We start from the raw sequence: 6,137 nt of genomic DNA, 5'->3' as shown, positions 1-6,137 counted from the left end.
ACACACACACACACACACACACACACACAATCTGGAGCTCATCATGGCACGTGTGTGAAGTCACAGGACAGCTTTTAGGAAGTGTTCTCCTTCTGCTGTGACATCTCCTGTATTCTAACTTGGATCTTCAGGCTTGGTGGCAGGAGCCTTTCCCTACCAGGCCATCTTTCAGGCCCCTCTATTTTAAATTAGTTCTGTATGGAAGCCACTCCAACTCTTTTATCAACAATTTAAAAAAATAAATAAAAAACTGTTGAATTTTTTTCTCTTGATTTTTAAATTAAACAAGTTCTCGTACCCTAGATCAATTGATTGATTTATCCGTCCTGTATGTTCCACTCACCCACCCATCCATCCACCCATCCATCCATCCATCCATCCATCCATCCATCCATCCATCCACCCATCCACCCATCTACACATCCACCCATCTACCCATCCTTCCACCCACCCATCTACCAGTGCCTTCTGATTTGGGAGCTAATATAAACACCAAAACCTAAATCTTTTTAGCATTTATTGCATGTGAGTGAAAAATGTTCAGAACTTTAACCCTGCCGTAGCCCTCTCCCAGGTTTAGGTTTTGTTTGAGCGAAAGAAAACTTTCTGGTTCTTAATAATTGACTAGTCACAGATGTTTTGGGGTATAAAAAAGGGGCCAAGTACACTTACGTGGAATTTAGTGATGGAACCTGGCCATTGAAGACAAGCATAACACTCTTTACTCTGTTCACCCATTGGTTCTTGTAAAGCAACACAAAACAAAACAGCCTACCCCAGCTCCAGCTCAGAACAGCAGAGCGTCCTGCTGGAGAGCATCACTGAACTTTTGAGATGGCAGCTTTATCCTCATCATCCCACATGACTGGGGCAGTGGGACTTTTCAGCCCTGTGTACCTATCCCCACCCAGTACGCCCTCCCCTCTGCAGACTGGTCATTTGATACCTGGCAGGAAAACTGTTTGTGAGGAAGGCCAGTCGCAGTGAGTTTGAAAACCTCAGTGCTTCAGAGTGGCCGCCTCCCTGTGTAGAAGTAAGCTGGCTGGTTCTGCCGAGCTTTGCCAGCTTGCCTTGTGTGTACACAGGAGCCCTGGCAAGCTAAGTGTGCCCCGTTGCCAGCCGGGTTAATTTGGTCCCCAGATTGTTCCGTAACAAACGTAAGGGATGGACTCCGTTCTACTTGTGAGATTCAGTTTCAGCGAACCTGGTGGCGTGCTAGCCCCCTTCACGGCAGCCCATCCCGCAGTGTGCTCCTTATGGTCTATGGACATTAAACAGTAGTGGCAAGCTAGCTGATCACCGGCTAGGCAGGCAGTGGGTTATGTAACAGACGGTCTCATTTAATGCTCATAACAACCAATAGTCCGGAGCTCTTGTTATCCCCAGTTTTAGAGGGTGGATTAATAGTCCATCCCTAATCATTCTGCAAGTGAATTTTCAGCTTGCAAAGCCAGGTGTGACAAGTGCACGCAGCGGTCCCCAGGCTTAAACTCCCGTCGCTGAGCTTGGTGCATAGTTGCCTTCTGATCGTCTGGAACTCTCTGTGAGTCTTGAGGAAAACCCAGGGCACCGATGTTTCTCAAGGCACCCTGGCACGCATTCACAAGGTCACCGTGGTGTCCAGGCACTCACGGTCACAGTGAAGTGCTTGTTGGCACACTGTGCACTTAGCATATCTGCTAACTACAAGAGAAAAGATGCTGGCTCCCTTTTAGACTCTACCCCACGTTTCAATCCCATAGACAAGGTTATGGGTAAATTTTTTCCCCCAAATCAGGAGGAAAAAAAATGCATACCCAAAAGACTTGGCATTGTTCCCATTTGAATAACGTCGTATACTTTTGTCCTTTCCGCTAGTTCCTTTGTTCGGTTCTAGAAGAATATAGATAGAAAACATTGTAATGCTGGTAGATAGGATAATTTGTTTTTAAGTATAAAAACTGCACTATCAGCCTCCGCGGTGCAGGTGGAGGGCCAGCCGCCTGCAGGCCGCTTTGCCAGTGAGGATCCAGCCTTGCAAATTATTGGCAGCTGGCACGGTAATGAGTCCATTTCAATTTAAATGGGTTGTTGCTTATTAATATCTGCCAGTTCCTAAGCAATTCAGGAACCGCTTTGAAATTTGGGAAATTTGCAGAGAGCAGTAGAGGGGGGGTTGCCTAGGGAAAGGGGACGGACAGGATGGCAGTGGGGGCAGCCGTGGAAAGGGCACACATTGTGGGTTAATAATGGGGTAAGGCTGGAACTTCTGTTCCTCCCCCTGCCAGCATGAGTCACGGGGCTTCATGGCTAAACAGCACGTTTTCCAAGAGAAAGGAGAAACAAAACTCACTGTTCTGTTCCGTGGGGACCTATATATTTATTTACTTACTGCCTTTGTGTGGTTCCTCACCACACACCAGGCAATTCTCTCCGTGTTCCCGCTCCAAGTGTTTGCCATCTCAGGTTCCCGATTTGTACTGCCACCAGTCGTGGGTGGTGGCGGCCAGCAGCCCACAGAGAAACGTCTGGTTGGAGAGGGGCAGAGTGAAGTCTCTCCAGCATACCCTTCAGGCCTCTTCGCTAGACTCAGTATTCACAGTTTCACTCAGGAAATCCAGCTTCAAGTCTAAAGAAGGAGGAACCCATTAGTGCTGTCTTTCTTGGAGCTGTTCTTCTTGATGTGTATTATTATTATTATTATTAATTAATTTGCTAAATAACTTCATATATTTTTACCTCAATTCTTTTCTTTGTATTTTATTCATGAGCCTTCTCAGAGTGTGATGTTTGCCACCTGAAGGAAACATATAGAGCAAGAAAGTTTGTGGAATTAAGTTGTGGGTCCCCCCTTCCTGCCCCATCATTTTCTTCTATGTTTTTTTTTTCCAATTTCTTCTTTTTAGCAGCACAGTGCCTGTGGGAGAATATTGATGCTCCCTTGCTCCCTCGCCTTCCTATTAAGGCCCTTTGAGAATTAAGAGAAGTGCACAGTCTTCTGCAGTCACCTGCTGCTGTTGGCGAATGCCTGAATCCACAGACAGGTTAAAATGAGAGTTTGCAGGCCTCTGTGGCCATCATACAAATGCACTGGCATTTATGTGTATCTGACAGAGCCTGCCAATGTGTACCTCTAGCTAAATGTCGCGTCTCTTTATGCAAGGACACCATCTTTCACATCAAATTGGTACCAGGGAATCGATGAACATGCTGTTTCCTTTCTTCTGCCTGACCACCACCTTTCTGTTTTTCTGTCTCCTCCAGGTTTTGGGCTCATTCTCCCAGACTCAGGTGAGACCCCGATGGGCACCCTGTGCGGCAGGTGCTGACATGCGCCCCAACTCCAGCCACTAGCATCATTACCAGCCTCAGTTTCTAAATGCCACAGTGCTCTTGGGGCCAGTTGGGCTGGGCACCACTGTTGCCTTTAAAGGTAGGTTTGTGCATGTTAGCCGAGCCTCTGTGTGACTGAGAAGTTCTTCATAGAGGGTGGGACAGATACAGTGGACGACAGGAGTTGAAATTACTATGCTGTATATGTGTGGTGGGAAAGGAATTCGGATGCAATTCTCTGGATCAGGGCTGCACCCATCTAACAATTGAAAGGCATTAGCGTTAGCCCAAAATGAAATGGAAACATCGAGTAGGTACCTCTGAAGTCTTTTATTTTCTTGTGAATTGCCCTCAGGGTCTTTTATCTCTGAGTTTCACCAGCTTTTTGTTGGATTATGTTTGTAAAAAAAAAAAAGGGCAGCAAAGCTGGTTCCCAAGCCCAGCCTCAAAACAATGATGTATTTCTGCTCTGGGGTGTCTTTAAACACCCAAGATAAGTACATTCAAAATAATAACCTTCTAAATCAAAGATCGTTGCTTATTTGCTGTAAAGCGCACTTAGTCTCTTGGGGTAGGGGTATTTGTGTGTGACTTGGCAGAAACTCTGTTCGTGCATTGTAACGAATTAGCAGAAACTCTGAGAGCTTCGTCTCAGTTTAATCTTAGCTGTTTTCCCTCCGTCTTCGGCACAGCATCCAGTAGGGGAAAGCAGGCTCGAAACCAAGACCTCCCACCAGAACCTAATTTTAAATTTGCAATCTGTTGTCTTGTGATTTTTCACTTCGGATTTAACTTTGAAATAAAGACTTGTCATCCTTTCCACTCGGGGCTCGGAGGTCTGTTTTCCAGTCACGGAAGGGGAATGGCTGCATTCATTTTAATAAAATTTTAGATACCTCGGGGGAGTGGAAAGCGATACTGATAATTATAGCACACATCCATCGTTAGTTAGCTTATGGTTGGGGTTTGCACGGCCTTTACCCAGAGAAGTGAAGCCTGGCTCGTGCTGTTAGCTTACGGTATGAGTGGGATTCGTCTCATGTGTATTAGAGACCTTGCGATCTACTGCTGCATAGATTTTTGAAGCGCTCTTGCCTTAAGACTGTCTTAGTGATGAACAGGACTGAAATTTCTGTAAGGAGAAGGTGTATATGCCAGGATAAGTGGATGATGGCCACCGCCATAGGAAGATACACTAACTGGGAAGGGTGATGTTTAACCCAGCCACAGATACAGCTTGGTGAGGTCAAGTGCCCTGAATCAGAGATAGAGAGGGATACAGAGATCCAAGCTGGGTAGAGCTTTCTTATCTTAGATCTTTTCCCGGGCCATCTGTTCCGAGTTTACGTTTTTGTTGTAGCTGTCTGTGTAGTGTGACATCTTTACTCTTTTAAATTGGGAAAAAAAAAATCATTGACTTGTTAATGTTTCATTTATTTGTCTTTCCTTAAAATAAAAAAGTGAGATGTAGTGGCTGGAGAAATGACTCAGCGCTTAGGAGTTCTTGCTGCTCTTCGAGAGTTTCAGAGTTCTGGTTGCTGGCACGCATGCTAGGTGACTCAAAACAACCTGTGCGTCCAGCTCTGGGGCATCCAGGGACCTCCTTTGGTCTCTACTGGCACCTTCCTGCACACGTACACAGATAGAATAAATCTTTTAACAAAATGAATTTTGCCCTTAGGGATGTGTGTAGCTCAGTGGGAGAGCACTTACTTAGCCAAGTGCAAGCCCTAGGATTCAGTGCCCCCCCCCTTTGCAGGAAATCCAGCAACTGTGGTGGAAATTGAAGAAACCTATAAGCCCTATCCAGTAACCCCTTCACACATTTCCCCGTGGATGAGAGGGAAATATTTGTATTCATGAGGAAAGTTCCCTTTCTCGAGAGTAGAGAATAGAAGTTTTCACTTGTGGGTAAGAGATGTCTTGTTTGAGAGACATTTAGTATTAATGTTGGGATCGTGGTTTTGGCTGTTGACTCCTAGCTAGGGCAAGCTAGGGCCTGCCAATCTACTGTCTGGGTTTTGTTCAGTGGGAAGGAACATCCTACTGTCTGCCACAGAAAGCCCTGGTGTCATTAGGGAACGAGACATCATAAATCATAAACATGTTATTATAATCTCCTTCGTGCTCAAGGGATACGGCTTTTTGCATACTCTCCTGTATCCTTTTTGTTCCTTTACCTGTTTCTCCCTCAGTCACCAGCATTTCCTGGACTGTTTTTCTTTGCTCTCTCTGCCCAGGACTTTGACCGAACTAGAATGTTGTTTCTTATGGTACTGAGAAGAAATGGTGGTTTAAAAATGCAATATACCCAATAAATTTTAGGTCAGACGAGGTTCACCACCCCCTCCAATATTAATGATAGCTCAGATTTTTCCAAGCTTACATTCTCTGTAGGAGGTTATGTTTTCAGAGGGCTAATGTGTTCCCAAGTGACTTGAAAAAAAAGGATCGGCCTTTGTGTGTGTGTGAACCAAACTTTTATATAATACTATTTTAAAAATTGTGTTCTGGGGGCTGGCAAGGGCACATATCACTCTTCCAGAGGACCTGGGTTCATTTCTAGTACCCACACGGTGCCTGACAACTGTGTGTGAGCCTGTGACTCCAACTGCATTGGATCAGATGCCCTCTTCTGACCTCTGCAGCCAAAACACTCATAAACATAAAATAAATTAACAAGAAATAAATTTAACATGTGTTCTATTTTTCTGAGCAAGTCATTGTTGTTTGTGATGATCCCATACAATAAGCAGTTTCCTTCCTTCCTTCCTTCCTTCCTTCCTTCCTTCCTTCCTTCCTTCCTTCCTTCCTTCCTTCCTTCT

At 45.2% G+C, this 6,137-nt stretch overlaps 1 protein-coding gene across 1 annotated transcript in view; it reads left to right on the top strand.

The window, feature by feature from the left end:
* The window catches only part of Tiam1 (T cell lymphoma invasion and metastasis 1), a 377,147-nt gene that overhangs the window by 227,281 nt on the left and 143,729 nt on the right, over positions 1-6,137 (top strand). Inside the window, exon 4 of the mRNA XM_026787829.1 lies at positions 3,244-3,412. The gene's annotated coding sequence lies outside the window, so the exon portion shown is untranslated. The remainder of the gene's footprint in view (positions 1-3,243; positions 3,413-6,137) is intronic.

The sequence above is a fragment of the Microtus ochrogaster genome, chromosome 2, assembly GCF_000317375.1.
Source record: "Microtus ochrogaster isolate Prairie Vole_2 chromosome 2, MicOch1.0, whole genome shotgun sequence".
NCBI classification, from domain to species: Eukaryota; Metazoa; Chordata; class Mammalia; order Rodentia; family Cricetidae; genus Microtus; species Microtus ochrogaster.
The sequence above is the reverse complement of the archived record's forward strand: the minus strand, read 5'-3'. Positions and strand labels throughout refer to the sequence as shown.